Genomic DNA, 21,585 nt, shown 5'->3' with positions numbered 1-21,585 from the left:
TTCCCTCCCACTGTACCAGATGTATATCTTTAAATAGCATGTGGTACTGTGCAAGCCACCAGCATGTACCACAGTTGTATGATTACTTGCACTGCCTGGCACCGAAAATAATACTGTATCTCGGAAACCTGTGATTCTGAGTGCATGGAATTTCGCTGAATGTTGCTTACTTTAATTTTTTTTTCTTTACTGACTCAAAAATATTTTTATCCATCCATCCATTATATAAAGATCCATCTATCTATCTGTATATCAATAAATCCATCTTTCCATCTATATCTATCAATCTATCTATCTTTCTAGGTAGGTAGATAGATACTTGATCTTTTCTTCGAAGTAAGAATGATAGCCAAAATGTACGAATGGGGATAGGCGATGTACGAATGGGGAAGGGGTGTGTGTAGGTGGAATGATGAATGTGATGGTCAAAATGTTGTAATGGGCATACTTGTGTGTGTTAGAATCAGTGTATGCCATCGGCAGAACGGACAGGGTGCGAACATGTGCAAGCATATGAAGGGACCTATTACCAACACCCATGGCACTGTTTGGCATCGACCCTTAGACTAGGGGTACATGTAGTAGGAGCTGTGTATAATACCAATCTATCCATTACACACACACACACACACACACACACACACACACACACACACACGGATAGACAGATGGATATACAGTAGCCGAAAGATGAGCAGATCAATGGATAGACAGCTGATTGATAGACAGATAGACAGATAGGTCGAGGGACAGATACTTGGACGAATATACTGATACACAAAATAAAACAAATGCCCTGAAGCCACTGTATAGCCTTGCACGGGCGACAGAATGCAGGGATCAGATTCATGAATCATTAACAAGAAAAATATAATGATGTCATACGGAATAGTGTTAGATATCTTTTCAGCCTTGGACATGCCGTATGTTTCCACACGGCACACAAGCCTCTCTTCCCAACCACACTTACGACACCGGTGTGAAATCTCTCAAACGCTGAATTAATCGTATAATGGTAGGAAGAATAAATGAACTAAGGACGTCAACCTGATGGAATTACTGGAGTTGGTTTGTAATCTTTGCACTCTGGCGATGGCAAGAACCTCTAAACATCATTGCAATGAATGACTTAAAATTGTTCCTTACCTTTTCACTATGAATGTTTCGTCTGAAGGTGAATAAAGTTGCTGGCGATATATACATATATGAAAAATGCCATCATACTTACGGGAGTGAATAAAGTAGGTAAAGTGGTCAGCAACGGCAAAAGTGGGAGACCAGTAATAAAGGTAGTCAAGAGGAGCACTAGTAAAATAATAATGCCCAACAGCATCAACAGAGTTAATGACTAGAGTAGCTGGGTGACGAAAATAACAAAGATTAATAATGGTAACAAGTGTGATAAGTATTAAAGAAAGAGACTAGAACATTTTTCAGTCTGTTTTCCCACTACCATTGACCTCCAGTCTTTTAAATTGTACGTATTCAAGTATTTCTGAAAGAAAAATCTTGAATTTGGCTACACTTTTTGGCGAATCTTCTTTTGAACTGAGAATTATTTGTTTGCTTTAGCCTTTGGTTTTCTTTTATGCATAAGAATGGAAAGCAACGATAGAAACAGTAATAGTGAACAAAAATAGCAAGTGCAAAAAAAAAAAAAAAATGGTGAGTAAAGTAACAAAGCGTAACACTGGAATACTCGCATATGGGTGGACAGTCAACGTAATAGAAATGGCTGGTCAAATATCTGAATAAGGAAGTCAAGCTGTGTGTGTCTGTGTGTGTGTTTTATTTTTAATTTCACGAGAACGGTAACAGACATCGACCTAATTCTTTTTGCATTAGGTCGGAGTAAGTCCAGGGAATGTCACAACGTGACTGCGCGATTTTGTCGGAAATCGCGACACGTGAAAATGTATGTCTGTGCGCTTCTTTCTTCCACGATAACGGTAATAGATATCGACCTAAGTCTTTTTCAGTTAGGTCGGGGTAGGTCCAGTGAGTCTCACAAAAGTACCAAACAAAAATTTTGGCCATCGCGCATGATGCGACGACGCAAAATTTTCGAAAACTGCAACTGACTTTTTAGACAGAATTGGTCATTGTGGGCTCAGTTCTAGTGCTGTTCACTAGCCACGGCTCGTGACGTCTCGGAAAGGTTGGTGTACGTGCATATGAAGCAAAAGATTGTGTTGTATGACAGCGGCATGGTATTATTTCATTCGATATGATAGTAATTTTCATTATACCAATTATTTCCAACACAATAGCAAGACCGAAGTGTAAGGATTTCCTTGGTACAGACACTTCAAATGTGCAATGTTCCACTCAGTGTGAAATATCCGATTAAACTCCGGATGAAATCGGAGTCAGGAATATGTTCTCTAATGCTAAAACTAACACAGAGTATAAAATGCCAGTTTATCCTATTGATACACTGTGTATTAATCCCAGTCATTACCGTGATTCTCTTCATTTTTCTATTTTTTATATTTTCCATATAAATGGGCTAGAGGCAGAACAAGCTGAAACCTTTTCATAATATGAAGATTTTTCATTTTAATTTTGATTAACTCCAGATAATTTTATTCAGCAAAGAAGAGACTAATGATGTTCAAATCTCGTTTAGCAAACATCATTCTCCCCAAATGACTTCTCTTAGTACATCAAACCTATATATATAACAGGGATTCATTCCGTTCATGGAACACGGCACAACTTGTTGCTGCCAGAGTCATTAGTTGACACTGCCTTCTTGCCATGCCATTCAACATGCAAACATCTCAAGCCTTCCGTTTACCGATTTACGCTTTGAATTTATCGTCGTATCGGTTGCATTCCCGTTCATTTACAAAGCTTCGTTACACTTCTTCCTCTGCGATTTATTTTTACCCAGTACTTCAGTAATATGACCTATTATGTTACTGAGGCTATAACCATTTTATTTTTTTTTTTTTAGTGAGTAACGAAAAACTTTCATTGGTGCAGGGGTTAATAAGAATTATATCCTACCTCACTGATTAGAAACGTCTCCCTTGAAGTGACTTAAATCTTCTAAAAATAACAAGAATAATACGGTATAATAAAACATCATCAGACTGAAGGAGAGTGACACTCAAGATCCAATGACTATTAGGTCAATAAAATCGTCTGGCTTTAGCTGCAATAGAACAGGATATTAACTCATCGTTGTGACCATAAGAGGGTAAATATCATGTAAAACCCCTCTGTATGTTCCCGATGTTCAGATATTAATAAACAACATACAAAACTACATGAAGGTGTAATAAGCAAAATTAATCGCTTGGGAAGAATTGCTACGAATCTCCTATACCAATGAGAACTTGACTTCATGATAACACTTAGTACCTTTAACCCCTTCACCCTGGTGGCGTATTATTTTTATTATTCATGATGCGTCCACATGATTTTATGAGACTTAGGAGTGACTTTAAGTACTGAAGGATTAAATGAAGGGTTTATCTTACACTTCTACTTTAAATGGTCCCTACTAAGCTGAACAAACCCAGTTGACGATACCAGTGAATAAATAGACCATCACGTTGAAGGGGATAGTCCAAGGATTTCCTTTTCATTTTATTCCAGCCACCTCCTGACGATGTTATTAATCTTTTCTTTGGCTTTCGAATGGAACTTTTTCATCTTAAGTGAGACCTGCTGTTGTGAAGAGGTTTACTGAATGCTTTTATACCCTCAGCAGTTGCAAAATTCTATCTTGAGCTTAGTATGATCATCTGGTGGCACCAAAATAGGTTGAGTTATGCCCATCGAGTGCACGAAGGTCAAGACACCTGTCGTTGAGCCCCGGCATTCCCTCAGAAAATGACTTACAGATACTGAACTTACTGTAATATATATATCCCCAATTATACTAGTGTGGACAGGATGGAGAAACAAACATTGCCCAGCAATATAACCAGCCCAGGAACACAATATGGTTCTTCCAGCTGCGATCTAGGTGCGCTAAGTTGAAGTCAGGGACAAAAATTGGTCTAATATTTCACTTTCAGCTTCATTCTTTTCCCTGCTGGCTAATTGTCCTAAGCTGAGAGAGGCAGGGTATGTTTCCTTGGCCATAAATGTTTCTCTGAAATAAAATGCATCAGGGAGCAAAGCGCCTGATATGTCTTACGTGTTTAATACCTGAACTGGAATAGTAGGCGAACTTTTGGCCCCGTCATTACAAACTACTCTTTTTACCATGGATTATGAGGGATGTTATCTTAGTGAGAGGATTAAGCTGAAGAAAATCCTTGCAGAGGTGTTAAGCACAGTAGAGCCAGATTATGACAGTTCCACATTATCATTTGTGAAACAATGAACTGTAACGCTACGTGCTCTCTCTCTCTCTCTCTCTCTCTCTCTCTCTCTCTCTCTCTCAGCAGACATTAAAGGGGGAGGATGGCTTCAGAGGAGTGTATTGCATTTTTTCCTGTTTCTCTTCCTTCTTCTTTCCTCCTCTCACGTCACAAGGCCACTTTACTTTATCACTTCACTTCACTGTTTCATTTTTCACTTCACCATTTCTCTTCGTCACTTCATTTCGTCATTTCACTTCATGGATTCAGTTCATTCAGTGTATTTCTCTTCTTCCTTTCACTCCATTTTCCTGCACTCTACTACATGACACATATCTCACCACCTTTCAACGCCACATTTCACATCTCACCACCCACAGCCAAGAACATTACACATTCCACATCATTTCCCCTTCATCAAAACCCCACATCCTATACCGCCGTACATACATAACATTACACACGCCACGTCACACACTTCACATCACCTCTTCCCTACCGCTAGCAGGGGCAAAGGGTGAGTACAGCGATGTCCCATATACGCACCACATTGCACTCTTCACACACAACAGGAAGAATGTATGTGAATGAAGGCGAATGTTAGTAAGTACATATATTAACATACGCTACACACCACTCACCATACCCTTTCACATCACGAACTCCTGTACAGCACCTTTACACATCCCAGTACCATTCAACCAGAGAGCAGAGAGAGTGCAGCAAGGCAACTCCCTTTTATACACGTCCCACAATACACAACAAATTCCACATTGCATACCACTCTACACACATCATTTTACATACAACCACATCACACAATACCTCCTATCATTTGCAGTCAGGGAGACTGCTAGTGTAGACTGCTGCAAGGCAACTCTTATAACTTTTTAGTACACGACCCTCGATACACACTCCATTACACATTAAGTATCTTCTCTACACACACCACCTTGCACACTCCAGCAACACATATTACTCTCTACCCTTTGCAAGCTTGGACAAAGTGACAATGCAGCAAGGCGACCCCTACATTTTATTACTACACTCCCACTGCATAGTAGGTATCCCACTACACACACCTTCTTACACACCCCAGCTCCATATGTTACCCTTTACCATCCAAAACCATGGAGAAAGCGCCAGTGCATGAATGGGACTCCCGTAATAATTTCTCATGTTGGCGCGGTGTAATTAAACTGGCTCCACCATAAGTCGTGCGGGTGTGTGTGCCAAGCGAGACTAATGTGTGGCCAGCAGTAGCAATTAGCAGAGTGGAATGCTGCCTCTGCATATCACAACCAAAGCCGTCTGGATACTGAATAAGATGTGTGTGCATCACAAGGCTTGTATTGTACTTAAGAACGTTGTGTGTGTGTGTGTGTGTGTGTGTGTGTGTGTGTGAGAAAGAGAGAGAGAGAGAGAGAGAGAGAGAGAGAGAGAGAGAGAGAGAGAGAGAGAGAGAGAGAGGCAGGCGGTAATATACAAATGCAATTAATTCATTATCCTACTTTTACTATTATCCTATTATTCTCATCCCCAGTAAAATTAATCGAGTGGGTAGGACCCAGCAACAACAAGGACTCCCCCCTACACACACACACACACACACACACACACACACACACACACACACACACACACACACACACGCGCGAGAATGATCATCCAGAGTACCCATAAAAAAAAAAAGGTCACACCTCCATATGTCTGTGTCAGACCACCATTCCTCTTAAATGAATCTTGGCATATACACCCACTTGGTTTAGGACAACAATCGTATTGTCAGTGCCAAGCTGGAACGGGTCACACCTCATCACCCATCAAACTGTAGACAACCATTCTCCCTATGTAAATTTCTAGATAAATGGATGATGATGATGATGATCATCATCATCATCATCCTTTTATACTTGTACCTATCACCAGTAGTCACCATCATCATCGGACACCATCACAGTCACTATCACTTTATAATAAAATCACTATAACAGCCACCACAATCACCACATCACCATCATCATAATCAACTTAACCTATTTTCCACTAATATATAACCCGCATACAAGACACAGACACAAAGAAAAAAGACCAAAGAGCAATGCATCACCAGCCACCCACTTATAATTGAACTGGATACGAGACACAGACGCAAAGACAAAGAGCACACATCAGTCCTACTCTAATTTTTAACGAAACGGTGTACACGAAAACACACTCAGGCTCGGTGTAGTAACTGTGGAATGGTAAGTGTAGTGGGTGTGGTGGTGATGAACATGTGTGGTGCCTGTGTAGTGTGCTAAAGACATGACCCTTCTCTTTACCCCAGATCTTTATAGTGCACCTACGTCCTTACACCAGTATTACTCTGTTACAGACACACACACATTCTCTCTCTCTCTCTCTCTCTCTCTCTCTCTCTCTCTCTCTCGATAAAAACATAATAAAAATGTTACAGCGTCTCGACTTCATTAAATGTTGAAGCATCCAGTCGTGTTCGAATAGCACTGTGGGTCTGAGATGTGTAGGCGACAGAAAATTATCGGTATTCTCTTTGCGTTTTTACATACAGAAATTCTAGGCGGAGAATTATGGTTACAGAAGTTCATATTGTGTTTTAGTATTTTCTCTCATATCCGCCATTGAATTAAAATATTTTGGTATTAAGCTGAATGCTGAGTTACACTAATATAGTCTCAATAGAAAATGTATCTTGCAGGACGACTTCGATGGTTTCCTGAGTGTTGGTCAAAAGCGTGTAGTGGGTGAGGATGAAAATGTTGACAGAGTATATATAACTGTTTGGTGGAGGTTGAATAATGTGCTTGTTGGATGTAGGTGTTATCTTACTGCTTTATTTCTAGGTAGATGGGAGCACCCACAAGACAGTTTTTGTAGTGTTTCTTTTAGGCTCTGTAAAAGAACACATATGTCATATTAATGAACAGCTCAAACTGTTTACAAGGCAATATCCGTTATCAAAAATAATAAGCACAACACTGACACAGTAATGCCAGTGTTCTCATGTGGAGTGTACTGGTAATTAAAAGCCGTCGAAGTTCAAGCAGTGATTTGGCTTGAAAAATGCACTGTAAAATTCATTAACCCGACAAACTGTGCATGTAACAACTGGCACGCCCGCGAGAAAAATATTTCAGCTTACGTTAAAATATGCTGCATGTATGTCACACGAACTACCAACACCTAAATTACATACTCGTATGCTCAAAAAAGTTTGTGTTTGTTATAATGCAAACTGTCACACCAGGCCTGAATATATCAAGTGAGTAAAAATTAAACAATGGAAATGCCGTGCTGTATGCTTTAAAGATTAACTCTACTAAGTTTTGGTGGATTTGGTTGCCAAAATGTTTCTTAGGCCAATTTACCATGGGACTTGGAAGTGATTATAACAACTTAAACAAGCAGTCCTTATAAAACTAAACTGGACTCGGGGAAAGAAAAGACAAGATGTGCAAAAATCGAATGTTAACAATACAAGGCAAAAGTACCAGTGTAATTTGCAATATTTTAATCGATAATTACAAAATCTTGGAAGGACGGAACACTACATTTTCTCAGAATGATAAATCTTTCGGTACACACAAAACTAAACTAGGAGTGTTATGTATCAAGAAAGGATTACTTGGTCCTTCATGAGACTGAGTCTCAGACGTGTGGCCACAGTTTGGCACCTTCCCTTGTACGAGGAAATAAGAAGGTGGGACGCCTTCAAAGGTTTGGGGTCCACAAAATCGTGTGACATCGCTTAGCAAGAGAAATTCAGACATTCTAACGCCAAAGGAAACAGGATTCTCAAGACAAAAAGAGGTAAGACTGGGGATAATAATGCCTACGTGTAAATTACTGTGAAAGTGCACATGAGAGAGATAGAACACGACTTATGTTTTCAACTTCAGTACGAAACTGTCCTTTTGTAGTTAAAGCCGATTTTCTTTACCTAGGGGTACACTTCACCAAACTGGAGGGATTAGATCCAGCCATCATGGGTATTTTTCTGTATGAAGGCTCTCCTATACTTACTATAAGCGTCTGATAGTGTTAAGAATAACCTGGAAGAAGGACATCACTGTACGAAGGGGACAAGGTTTAAATATGCCCTTCAGTACGTACTGTACGACGATGTCTTGCCATATTCTTGCAATATGGGACTCTGAACAAATGCATCGAATTGCAAAGGTTAGATATGATTAAGCTCTTCAGTAGGACAGGTCTCTTCTAATTTGACAATAGAGTCCTAGGGAGCAAGAATAAACTAAAGTGTAATGTCATTGTGCTGATTAATGAAGGTGACGTAATGGCTGTTTAATTCCTGCTATATATTCAGGAGATGGCATTCTGTATGGGAGGCATTGCTAACTATTGGTTAGATAGCGCCGTCATATAATCCTCTACCATGGGGCTCTGGGAAGCTGAATATAATCGTATGAGAGTTGTAAAAATATATCAGATTGGCGTCTTTACAGTGAATAGGTTGAGGTCAGGCTTGGGAGTGTGTGTACCTCTACCTCCCTTCCTGCGAAAATACCTGTTATTTACTGAGTCAGACTAAAATATGACGGACTTCCAGCACTGCAACATTCACGCTGTGCCATCACACTTTTTACGCTTGATAAACACCACGAAAAGGAAGGGCCATATATGCTGGAATTCTGCATGAGGGTCTGTCGATCATCCTGCATTAAGCTTTGTGAATATTTCTTTCCAGCAAATGACAAAACTCTCTCTCTCTCTCTCTCTCTCTCTCTCTCATATATATATATATATATATATATATATATATATATATATCTATATATATATATATATATATATATATATATATATATATGTCATTTATTTCTCATCGACATCTACAGCAGTCGCAGCATTGTTCACTATATATGTGTTTTTTTCAGAGATTCTGACGAGGATACGATGTTCGTTGCTCAGGGTATTAAGGTCCCAAATCCAATTTTCATTTCTCGAGACGTCTGTTGGCTATCACTTGGCCGTCTTCAGGATATACTGCTTGGTGTAACGCTGAAGATGGGTTAAAGGTTGGTGGCAGGTGAGCCGGTATTTATGCCTCATTGCTGGAGCAGATGATGGGGGATGGCAGGTACTCGGCTAATCAGAGTACAGAGCACACCTGAGGGCGCTCAGCCTGTCCAGTATCGCCCTACGGTCTTCTGCTTGGTAGAAGAGAAGATTCTGGCAGTTGTATTCTTATGGTAGGTTTAATGGAGTTGATGTAGATAGCTGCTGTCATCCTTTGCCTCCTCTTGTTTGGTTCCTCATGCAGGATAATAGTTTAGTCTTCAAGATTGTTGTGTAGATAAAGCAGCACCATGGCATCTACTGTTGTGGCATAGAATCACGCCATCCATTAGGTGAGATGGTATCCTCTTGGATAAGGTGGTTGTGGTGATGCCTATATATATCCAGAATTTAGGCGACTGCAGTCACCAATGTTGCATGTATACTGATGTACTATATTCAAATTTTGAAGAGAACATGCTGGTGGAAGTCAACTATTTCTCCTTATAAGGTTAGATGTTCGTCTTGTTTTGTCGCTGATGATCAGCTTCAGTTGTATGTCAGGATCTGTGAGCTTCACATTATTATGTATTATAGTCTTCAGGGGTGCTCATTATCCCTGTGTGCAGAAAAAGTTTCTGTAACAGAGTTCAATGTCCCAAGAGACTTCTTTTTGTGGTGTTGGTTGGGACATAAATAGGTCCATCATTTGTCTTATGATATCGATTTCATTCTATGGGTATCCATTGCTGACAAGGATCTGGGAGGCTATCTATAAATTGGTGTTGACGGCAGTCCAAGAGGAACAGTGTGTAAGAGAGGTGATTACAATGCGTCTGTATCTTTCAGGATGTTCACTTGCATCATACGACAGAATCCCAAGTAGGTAGCCTTCACTTATACTTCAGTTGAGAAGTTGGTCCCTAGATAAACTAAAACATCAAAGAAGGGGACTTTGTTGCTTACCACATTATGTATGAAATTGAGGGAAGATTCTTACTTGAAGAAATATATCATATGAAGAACGTCCTCCTCTGTTTTAGCACTGTTGATGATGATGATATATATATATATATATATATATATATATATATATATATATATATATATATATATATATATATATCTATATTTATATATATTTATATATATATCAGCAGCAGCAGCCGTTTGAGTATCCATTGCAGGACCGGCCTATCCCGACCGTAGAAGGGACGATACAGCCTATGTATCTCTACGAAGTGGCTTAGGCTGTCTGGTAGAGATTGTTTGTAGGGTGAGAAGTGCTTGTAAGTGCGATTGTAGTGTTGTAGTGGCTTTGGATGTGTGTGTAGTCTGGGAACCAAGTGTAATCGGCCCGCGCAAGCCGACTGGGTGCAAACATACTTTACATTATGTGACACCGGTTCAACCACAGCACCCCTGGTGTCTGTCAAAGCAGTACAGAAGGCTTGAGCTCAAGGTGCTGTGAGAATATTCCTTCTCCGACTAAGCCCATGTAAAAAATGGCAAAAATGTCTCACAGTAGGGACCCTGTGGCAACACCGTCAATTTGCACGTATGGTACATGGTACCGTCTGGGTCCTAAAGAGGTGCTTCTTTGGTGCAAGTTTGTTGTGGGTTACGCAGCTAATGAAACCTCGGGAATCGGACGAGGGTATTGTGAATGAATCTTCTCACATATGAAGTCTTTGGTTTCATCCACAAGATCATTAGTGAAGAGGAACTCAGTGTCCATTGATGTAACAGTCCTTGAGGTCGTTGTATCACGATGTCCAGTAAGTCTTTTGTTCAGGCTGTGGACGCCGATGTGAATGGTAAAATAGGGTCGTTAAGACGTTTCGCTACTCCGTAGGTGACTGATGGAATCTGCCCGATTGTGGGGCGAAGAGTGACACCATGCTTATAAGTCTTAACGTACTCATAGGCATAACACAGCTTGTAGTCTCCGATAAGGCGGAGTTTTGAGGTTCCACTGATATTGTTGTTCTAGTGAATTTAGGCAAATCATCATTTTTTTTGCTACATCACAGACTTCCATCAGATTTAAAACGTGATCCGCCACAGTCTTCCCCATTTGTACTGCTGGCTGAACAAGGACACGGGAAAACAAACTTCTCCAACATTCTGACTGGCCCGGGAACCAAGTCGGGTTCTTACAGATGTGAGCTGGATGTGTTGACCTCTGAACCACTGACCCGCCCGTTGAAGAGCGATCTTTGTTGACATCCTTCACAGCATGCAGCGTCAGGTAATATATAGATATGTAGAGAGATATGTGTATGGAGAAACATATGGGAAGGTTTCGTATAATATAGTTTCCAGATTCGACAGTTGATTGCTGGTAAAGTATACAGTAACACTGCAATGCGGGGTTTTATACAAATCTGGTTAAAATACAATTAAATACAGCAAACTAGATGCAGTGTGACAGTTCCGGCGATATTACCTTCATGTATACCTGTTGATACCCTACTGTGTGTTATGATATAGTGGTGCAAAACATATGTGCTAAACAGATGCCTATCAGCAAAACCTAAATGGAGTATAACATTCATTAAATATACATCTCCAAACATCAGGTTGCCCAGGATTTTCGGAAGGACAACCGTGCAGATCCGAAACAAAAAATTGTATTCCCAGATTCGCGGAAATGTCTTAACAAATACATAATTAATGCTCTCATATGTGTATGGACCTTTGTTCCACCAACCGGTATCGGACCGTGGATCACTGGCGTCAGATTTTGTAGTAGTAATTGATAACGGAAATAGCAGGCTAACACTGCCGGTTAAAAAAGTATAGTGAAAACATCAGATTAGTGAACTTTTAGGAACATTCATAATCAGTATGTGAAAATTGCATTATAATCCTTGAAAAAATAAACACTCTGTTTAATGCCTATACTGAAGAAGGATCGGTGAATTCATTGAGCTATAGAATTTCATTTTTTATCTCGTTATTCTTTTTTTTTTTTTTTCTCGGACGTCAGATCAGTCTTCACTGCGAAACTACGTCCATTTATGCATTAGCACAATTTTCTTTGCTGCAATATTAAAGAAACAGGACAACCAATTTTTCGAACTGTGAACATTAATAATTATTCTAGTAAAAGAATAATAAAACTTCCCCTTTTTTTTTTTTTTTTTTTTTTTTTGGTACTATACCAAACACATAAAAAAAGCCCGTTTCTTAGACTTAGTAGGTAGCCCAGGCACTAAAAGATGGCGCCACGCACGCCTTTATACCCTCCCAAGGATGCTCATGATTCATCCTGATTCTGTAACAATTTTAATATATATACATAAAAACCGTATATATATATATATATATATATATATATATATATATATATATATATATATATATATATATATATATATATATATATATAACACAAAAAGTGGAGACTTAGCTCTTCATATCTGTATATAAAATATATAATTTACCTCTGCACTGAAAACCAAACATATCAAAGTTAAATTCAACGTTTCTGATAATTACTGATGGATTAATGGAATAATTTTACATCCATTAGGGCATGAGATAGTAAGGGTAAGATAAAACATAAGAAATAACCGTCACCTGAGTCAAAGGCATTATACCAATATTAACCAAGAGGAATTCTTCCTTACCATATCTACTGAACACACCTGAGGAGAGGGTGAATTTAGTAGAGGACGTCAAAATGCCTGAGAATACGAATATAAACAGCCAAACAAAGATATAAATTCCCTTCACTACGAGAGGTCTCCCCAAACCAGAATAAAATTATCTGATGGTAGCTAAATTATATGAAATAGAAATTCACTGATAACAAAAGTACAAGAAGGAGGGTTTCTCCAGTGCTGAAGGAAAATCATATGGTGGTGGCAAGAATATCAACACAAATCTCTGTTGATTGAAGGGAGAATGTTGTGACCCCTTAACACGAGAATTATCACCTAAGATAAAATGAATCGTCTGGCGGTTTTAATAGAAGTTTTCATAATGAAGTGGCAAATCGCTGCTCAGGAAGGAAAATTGCAAAAGATGAGAAGTAAGTCCGGAATGGCGTGCTTTCCGAAGAAGTTTAAGATGAAGGCTGTGAAGAGTAAGGTTGTAATGAAAGCTGCAAGTGCCAGGGTGAGAATGTGGTGGGAAAGGATGGTGATGTGTGAAGGTGCTGGTAAACACTGGTAAGGGAGGTGACCATGGGCATAGTTTTAAGAGTCTCCATGACAGCATCATCCATTAGTCCTTCCTAACGATGTCGCCTTTTACTAACGCTGGTTTTTGTTCCATGGAAAGACTTTCAGTGAAACCAAGTTTTCAACGTCCATACCGACGCACCAGCAGCACTCATTTTTTTTTAACTGCACGATTACATGACCTCTCTCCTCAACCCCACCCACTCTGTCAACTTTATCAGTTCAAGGACGTGTGTACTATTCTAAATTTAATAGTTTTATTCAGGTTTGGGGAAGCTTGCGGTTGTGACGGGGTTAAGGGAGAGAGAATGAGCGGCAGCAGAGGTGAAACAGAGAGCGATAATTCAATATTTAGCCCGTTTGAGGCCTCTGACGTCTTTTGCATGTTTGCATGTTATATTTATAATATCTCTATACTAGGCAGTATATTCCCCTTAGGAGGACTCCGTGTATATGAAGGGGTTAATGAAGGCTGTGTTTAATACTTCCACTAAAAAAGAGTCTCCTAATCTAAAATAGAAACGTTGGGGCTTACCAAGAGTGCAAAAAAAAAAAAAAAAAAAAGTTTTGAAATTGTTGGGGTTAAAGTTAATGTGGTGTGTTGGTCCAGACAACCCTAGAAGTATGTTGGAGCTAACGCCACATGATTTTATTAAGCTGAATGGTTAAAGCAGCCAAAAAGTGTTAATAATGATACCATTGACGCTACGTATCATGATTGGAACAATGGGTAATGTCATATAATGTTATTCAGGTGTGAGTCACTGGAATCAGAAATTTTTAATACGTGGGTGTGAGAGTCCATACTTCTTGGTGGGATTTTGGGTTGGCGCACTATCTATTGCCTCGATGCTTGTTAACCCCGTCACTGTCATCACGTCTTATGCATTTTTATCAATCAACCTCCAGACGACTGTATCCAGTTTTGAAAAAATGACGAGTAATAAAAGACTTAACGAATGTTCTTTCTAACATCCCCATACTGAAAAGCCACCCCTAAAATATTAATAATGTCTTTTGAAAGTAGAGAGGACAAAAGAAAATAACGTCCTCGAAGTGAGAAGTTAAGACTTGGGAGTTATTTATTAAGTGCAAGATGTTCTTTGTTGTTTATTAAATATGATGTGTTATTACATCTACTTGGGTTGAGACTATAAAGGATGAGACGATATTTTCCTAAGGGTAGACGCAAGGGAACTATTTAATTGCAAATCAGCTATAATCACAAATTGTCCACTCGCGAATGCTTAATTAGTTACAGACATAAAGACACATGTGCAAATGATACGGATGTCATTCATTTTCGTTGCTTAGACTTATTGGTGGACATTAAGTAACCTAAATTAAGAAGATCTAACCTAATTATGAAAGCCACACATTGTTCATTCCCTTCATTATCAAGGTATGACCGAAGGATGCCAAGGTTAGGACAGAAATATTTGCCCATTGTGGTTTTGTCTTGGTAGATTTGCTTTGTGTAATATCCCTGACCAAAACCATACAAATAAACTTACAGAATACTGGTGATGGGCTACCACCCTTATCACTTCGTTCATAGGACTTATAACCCTTTCCTGGCCGGGACAATCCTAGTTTTTTATTCCGGCTAATGCTGGATAATTATATTCTGGCTAGGATGAGCCTTAGGTTCCAGAGTGTTTATACAGTCACCATTTACCCTCTCATGCCGGGACAACTCTAGTATTCTGCTTTAGCTAACACCACATAACTTATTCAGCCGAGAGTAAGTCACAGAAATAATAAAATGTTAATCTGTCAGAGAATATCAATAATCCGTATTCAGCAATAATCTCATAAGTAAACAAGAAGGAGCATCCAGAGTGCAACACCCGCGCCCACCAACTAGTCTCGTGGCCGAACATTTTACCTCTCTCTGTGACTCCGACCTTCGACAAACTATTCTCAAAATCAAATTATTTAATTCCCGCCTAACCCTTAAATCTTCCACTCACTTTGGTTCAAATCAGCTAAAAACTGCTGGAGTTGACTCTTCTCAGTGACCTTGACCTGTGATTTTGGCCATTCAAACGTTCTCAAAATCGAATCTCTTTTTCCTTGATTTAACCTGAACACTGCCACAAAGTTTAGTCTACATTGGATATAAACTGTGAAGGTCGACCTGCCCTGAAGACCTTGGCCCCAGCCATCCGTATTCAGAAACAAACACATAAGTAAATTAAGCTGTTGTTGGGGCGCGTCGGTTGTGTACAAGATTATGACGCCAGGTTCCAAATGCAGAACAAAGTGGAATATGTTGGCTACAATCGCCTCTGTAGACACATAGGCACCCGTGCCAGTTTTACCCTACAACAGACAAACGCAGCTGCCAGAACAGAAAAGAAAATATGTGTGTGTGTGTGTGTGTGTGTGTGTGTGTGTGTGTGTGTGTGTGTGTGTGTGTGTGTGTGTGTGTGTGTGTGTGTGTGTGTGTGTGTGTGTGTGTGTGTGTGTGTGTGTGTGTGTGTGTGTGTGTGTGTGTGTGTGTGTGTGTGTGTGTGTGTGTGTGTGTGTGTGTGTGTGTGTGTGTGTGTGTGTGTGTGTGTGTGTGTGTGTGTGTGTGTGTGTGTGTGTGTGTGTGTGTGTGTGTGTGTGTGTGTGTGTGTGTGTGTGTGTGTGTGTGTGTGTGTGTGTGTGTGTGTGTGTGTGTGTGTGTGTGTGTGTGTGTGTGTGTGTGTGTGTGTGTGTGTGTGTGTGTGTGTGTGTGTGTGTGTGTGTGTGTGTGTGTGTGTGTGTGTGTGTGTGTGTGTGTGTGTGTGTGTGTGTGTGTGTGTGTGTGTGTGTGTGTGTGTGTGTGTGTGTGTGTGTGTGTGTGTGTGTGTGTGTGTGTGTGTGTGTGTGTGTGTGTGTGTGTGTGTGTGTGTGTGTGTGTGTGTGTGTGTGTGTGTGTGTGTGTGTGTGTGTGTGTGTGTGTGTGTGTGTGTGTGTGTGTGTGTGTGTGTGTGTGTGTGTGTGTGTGTGTGTGTGTGTGTGTGTGTGTGTGTGTGTGTGTGTGTGTGTGTGTGTGTGTGTGTGTGTGTGTGTGTGTGTGTGTGTGTGTGTGTGTGTGTGTGTGTGTGTGTGTGTGTGTGTGTGTGTGTGTGTGTGTGTGTGTGTGTGTGTGTGTGAAATAAGTTATCAAAGTTAAAAGTACTGGCGATTCCCCCAGAGCCAGCCTGGTTGGTTCATGGCACTGCTTCTCGGCACGTCCCATCCCTCAAATTAGATTTCACCGTCGACAGTGTTGGGGCGACAGGCAAGGGAGAGGGGTAGCCAGGGTATAGCGGAGAGAGAGAGAGAGAGACAGAGAGAGAGAGAGAGAGAGAGAGAAGCAATGCTAAATGTATAGTGGACAAAGAGAGGAAGGGGGGAAGGAGATTGGAGTCAAGCAAGTGGATGGAAGGCAAGGGGATGAGAATCGTCGAAGGATGAAGCGGAGATGAAACTGACGGACAGAGGAAAAACATGGAATAATGGAGGAAGTACTGCTGGAAGAAGAACGAAAAGAAAATAATTTAATAGGTGGACGAAGGAGGAATATGGGAGAGTGGTCGGGGAAGGAGGGGCGAGAAAGGAGCCTGGTTAGTGATCAAAGGATGAAGACAGGGGAATGGTTGGAGAAGAAGTATATTAAGAGGAGGGGGAGGAGTCAAGGATATGGAAAGACGATCGAGGATGGATAGCGGTTGGAGGAGGAGTGTGGATAAAGAGGAGGGACAGGAGTCAAGTTAGTGAGAGTAGGATGAAAAGCGAATAACCATCAAAGAGTGGTCGAAGATAGAGAGGGAGGGAAGAGTGAAGTACTGTACGTGGTAGTGAGAGAAGCTAAGTTGCTATTGACGAAGTGGTGAAGACAGAGGTGGTAAGAGTTCAGTGTGTAAAAGAAGGATAATGGGGAAAGGGGGTCAGAAAAATGCGACGAGAGAGACATGATAAAAAAGAGACATTAAGTGAATGAAGAATGAAGACAGACTAATGGTCAGATTCTTGGTCATCCATCTTTCGGGGATTTGGCGAAATCTTTGCCATTGTGCTAAACGTGTGAGAGGCATTTTAGGGAGTCTGGCATTAATCTTTAATTTCCGAACTGCCTTCCTTTGGTTACTATCTCACTTTCCGAACCTTCATTACAAGCCTCCTCTCCGGTCTTTTTTGTAATTGCACCTGTAGAAGAACTGTTACTCTAAAGACTTCTGTAGTGATGTCCCTCATCCTCTAAAGGTTCATGCTTTTATCATCTTGTCAAGTCCCTTCTTTCTATTCGTCGATGACTATCAGAGTATATCTAGCCCCATTCACTCTACACTGATGATTCCACCCTTCACTTATACATCCATCAAAACAGTCACTATAGGTATAACGGGGTGAGGCTTCAGCACACATGACATCTCCGTGATATCTTATTTTTAATTTGCAACAAATAAACAGTTTTGGTCTTAGTGCCCTAAAACTCAGTTCCTTTATCTTCCAGTTAGATGCAATATTCTGTAATAATTGACCTTAATAACGCACAGCTCAGTTTCTCTGCATGCTTAGCATATTATATTTTCCTAGTGAACTGTACTGGAAAATCACAATATTTTTCTTGCCTCACAGATGATTGGTGCAGTGAACCGACTCCTTGAGGTTTTTAAACCTCATTCATTTTCTTTCTTATACAGAAGCTTTCAACGTTTATGTGTAGTTCAGCACTCATGTGGGAGAGGGGAGGGGGATTCGCTACATAATGCTAGCATTTATAAACAAAGAGGAACTGGAGCTTTTTGTCTCCTTAAGTCGTCGTGTCTCTCTGACACTCCTCATCCACTAACTCTCAGTCAAAATATTATCTTTTTTTATCACTAATGTTTTGTAGGCTAGATGTACAGTCACCATTTGCCTTTCTAGCTCTCTAACGCAAGAAGAAATGCTACTCTCAGTCTTTCATGTACGCAGCTAATCAACGCTGAAACTATCTTAGTTTATTTCTCACTGTTCCAGAGATATGCAGTCTTATAAGCGGATAATTTCAAATCATTTAAAAGGAAAGGGATATTGAATTGTGCTTTTTTTTTTTGTTCAAGTAACTATGAAAATGATAGTTTTGGGAGATTCAGCTTTGTATTTATTTATTTATTTATTTTTTTGTAATTTGAAAAATCGATGGTTGAAGAGAAGCAAGAGGTTGTCGGAGTATACGGAAATGAAGTTAGCTAAGAGAAGCTATGGTACAGAAGAGAAAGCAGGGAAGGTTGAAGGAATAGGAAATGGAAGAGAAAATGGAGGAGACAGCGGCGAAGAGAAAAAAGTCAAGTGAACGTCAGCAATGAAGAAGGAGTGATGTAAATGGTAAGATGATGATGAAAGGTGATTTTGAATGAGGGAGGAAATAATTTTGCTGATAAGGCGAGAAAAAGCAAGTTTTAATAAAGTGGAGACAGAGGAGACGAGAAGGGATGAGAAACGAGTGTAGTAGAGGAAAGAGAATGTAAGGGACGAGTAATAGGAAAGGCAACGAGGAGAGTGCAGTGGTCGAAGGAGATGACAAGCATGAAATTGATATGGCGATGAGAAGTCAAGATTTAGGGGAGGAAGACTGGGGGGGTTGAGAGGGGAAGAGAGAGAAAAGGAAAGTGTAAAGTAAATGGATGGTGGACAAAGAGCGGAGAGTGGTGGAAGGAGGAGTCGGGAATGATCTTGGTAGGAGGACGGGAATGTTGGCAGAGATATGTGCGAGGGAGGAAAAGGGTACAGACAAATGAATGACGAGAAGACGGATAAGAGAGAAATACAGAGGTGTTATATGATGAGAGATATGGAAAACAATGGAGGTTTGTAATAAAGGGTAAAATCCATTACAACAATGATATAACAAAGATGTGATAGACAAATAGTCATCTATCTACCTATCTATCTATCTACACACACACTCACACACACATACAGAGAGAGAAAAAAAGCGCGCACGCACGCACACACACACACACACACACACACACACACACACGCAAGCGTCCGGAGGGATAATTGGATTGCACATAAACGGATCAAGGCTAATTGAGTTACAGCCTACTAATGTCCAGTATTATACTGACGGCAATCATAACTCCAGGCGTCATACCCACAAATTACCATCAAGGGAAGGATGTAACATTCTGCGTCTGGAAATCAACAGCCAGAACGAAATTACTGTTTTCCTGTGATGTTTTCGTGATCATTCTATCATTGGTACTGCCGTATGCTTCTATTCTTCAGTTAAAAGACATCCGAAGCGACTCCACTTACTCCCTTTTTACGATGACGTATGTGTTTTTATTGTTTTACCGCATAGCAATTGTATTCAGGTCAGGAGCAGAACTCTAGTAGCTAATGGACTAAATGTTGGCTGGGAGTAGGTGCTGGTGACCGCCCTACGTCCTTGTGGTGTTACATGCTCTCAAAGAAAAAAATCTCGTGGTAGTTTGAACACATGCCCCCAGCACCAGGTCCTCCTCCTGGCTGGGATTATAGACGACTAGACCACCAAATAATAAATTAGCTGACCATGAATTTACTTAAAAAGATTGACATTATTATCGAACTGAGAAGATTACAAATTCTGATGACAGCCATATTTAACATGATAAAAATAGGTGGTTATACTCATGGAGTTTTTTTTTTTATTTTTTTATTTTTTTTGTGTGTGTACTTTACCAAGACATATAAGAGTGATACTGTAACTTATAGGTGTATGCCAGTATATTGCTTCTGTCTGGATTCCTTTTGAACTGATTTCTCTTCCTTTTTTTTCATACTGTGGTTTATGCTTCGAACGATTACAAAGTATACACACTGTTCAAAACTGAAGACGACAAGTGTACACTCAGACAAGAAATGGATGTGTGTACAGCCAGTATAAAACAAAGGTGAATGTGCAGGAAGCGCCACTGTCACGTAACCCATTGCCTGAAGCGAGTCTCCGTATAAACAAACTGGTTCGTTGTGGGCTGGAGGAAAATATGAAGCTCGTACTTTTCTGCCAAGAGCTTCTCATGCAGAGCTTTAACATTTTGGGTGTTTTGGATTACCCTTGATCGAAGTAAAACCGTCTGACGTTAACCGAGATAAAATTCGAAGAAGGCATTTCGCATTTAACAGTTACGATCCCTAACTAGAAAAATAAACAGACCCTAAAAGCGATGTTATGGCCAGTGACGCTGTGAACGACCACTTCAGGGTGTGTTATTTTATGCAGGCAAGTGGAGGCGAGGTGTTGCAGAAAGGCAGGGAAAGGTGGTTTGGCGTTAAGTGGTTCTTGGCAGTGGAGATCAAAGCGATATTCCAAGAAAACTGTTAGAACTAGTCCTTTTTCGTGACGTTACTCTCTCTTACTGACGCTGCGTAAACTTACACATCGTACTTAATGAGGAGATGACATTTTATCCTATTATAGTTACCTTTAAAAAGCACTCTTTACTTGCATATCATAAAGTTACTAATCCATACAATAATGTAAGAAACACCACCACTTTTGATCAGAGTGAAAATAGTCTCCTTAGGACAAATTATCGTTCAGAAACAGCACTCTGAGAGTGCAACATCCATGCCAGACGATGGACTAAAGATCCGTCCACATGATCAGTGAACACTTGTGGGTCTGGAATATGGTAATGAATAAGATACTGGAAAATAGTCGTAAAGATGTAATGAACTCAAGTACCTTTTGATGTCATATTATAAGCTTGATTCATTTCCTGCTTCGAAACTGATGAACACGTGCTCGGACTCGACTGGTCCCACTGGTTGCGTGGAAGGGCCGTAAGGCTAAACCTTTGATCCTGTAACATGCCCTTAATCTTTGACTGATTGCTCTCAAAATCGAATGACAGTACTTCATCCTTAGCTGACCCTTAACCCATCCTCCAAGTATGGTTTGGATCAGATCAAAAGTATTTAAGTTAACCTTACCCTGTGCCTTTTGCCTTTAACTTTTTGTTCTAAAAGCAGAATAATTTCATCCGCGGCTAATCTTAAACCCTCCCGCCAAGACTGACCCAAATCGAATCAAACCTCTTTGAGTT

The sequence above is a fragment of the Coenobita brevimanus genome, chromosome 76 (assembly GCF_032717465.1).
Source record: "Coenobita brevimanus isolate Jiangsu-jjx chromosome 76, ASM3271746v2, whole genome shotgun sequence".
In the NCBI taxonomy this organism is placed as follows: Eukaryota; Metazoa; Arthropoda; class Malacostraca; order Decapoda; family Coenobitidae; genus Coenobita; species Coenobita brevimanus.
The sequence above is the reverse complement of the archived record's forward strand: the minus strand, read 5'-3'. Positions refer to the sequence as shown.